Source organism: Saccopteryx leptura, chromosome 9, assembly GCF_036850995.1.
Source record: "Saccopteryx leptura isolate mSacLep1 chromosome 9, mSacLep1_pri_phased_curated, whole genome shotgun sequence".
Classification (NCBI taxonomy): Eukaryota; Metazoa; Chordata; class Mammalia; order Chiroptera; family Emballonuridae; genus Saccopteryx; species Saccopteryx leptura.
The window spans coordinates 58739464-58740379 of record NC_089511.1 but is presented as its reverse complement, the minus strand read 5'-3'; the positions used below and the strand labels follow the sequence as shown (position 1 = coordinate 58740379).

The following is a 916-nucleotide window of genomic DNA, read 5'->3' as shown; positions in this document are numbered from 1 at the left end:
TTTCAGATGGATATTTCTATAGCATTTGAACTGTTGATTATGTTTTATACTCATCACCCAAAGTCAAATCATTTTCTGTCACCTTATATTTGTCCTTCTTTACACTCTTCCTGTAACCCCTTTCCCTCTCCCACTCACTCAAGTTTCCTTCCCCCTCCCCCACATTCTCTTCCCCATGGTAACCACTGCACTTTTTTTTTTCTTCAAAATGTTGGTTAGCACAGTCAGCCCTGTGATATTCTTCAATAAGGGCTGCTCTTTCCAACCCTTTTTTCTAGGAGGATTATATCAGCAGAGTCTTGCTTCATCAGACTCAGCCTTCTTAGTCCTCCAGAACCACTGCACTTTTATCTATGTCCATAAGTCTGTTTTATATTCCACCTATGCGTGAAATCATAGTTCTTAGCTTTTTTCTGATTTACTTGTTTCACTCAATATAATGTTTTCAAGGTCCATTCATGTTGTTATAAATGTCACTATGTCATCTTTTCTTATGGCTGAGTAGTATTCCATTGTATATATGTACCACACCTTCTTTATCCAATCTTCTACTGAGGGACACTTTGGTTATTTCCATGTCTTGGCCACTGTGAATAATGCTGAGATGAACATGGGGGTGCATGTGTCTTTACATACCAATGTTTTTTAGTTTTGAGGGTAGATATCCAATAGAGGAATTGCTGGGTCATATGATAATTCTATTCTTAAATTTTTGAGGAAACACAATAGTTTCTTCCATGATGGTTGTACTATTTTGCATTACCACCAATATTGAATAAGTGTTCTTTTTTCTCCACAACCTCTCCAACACTTGTTATTAGCTGTCTTGTTGATAATAGACAATCTAACTGGTATGAAGTGGTATTTCATTGTAGTTTTGATTTGCATTTCTCAAATAGCTAGTGAAGATAAGCAT

The 916-nt window shown here is 36.4% G+C and overlaps 1 non-coding gene across 1 annotated transcript; it reads right to left on the bottom strand.

Moving 5' to 3' along the window:
• Nucleotides 1-206: 206 nt before the first annotated feature.
• LOC136381661 (small Cajal body-specific RNA 4) lies at nt 207-335 on the bottom strand. The gene has a single exon (XR_010747140.1). It is a non-coding gene; the product is annotated as a small Cajal body-specific RNA 4 (non-coding RNA).
• Nucleotides 336-916: the final 581 nt, after the last annotated feature.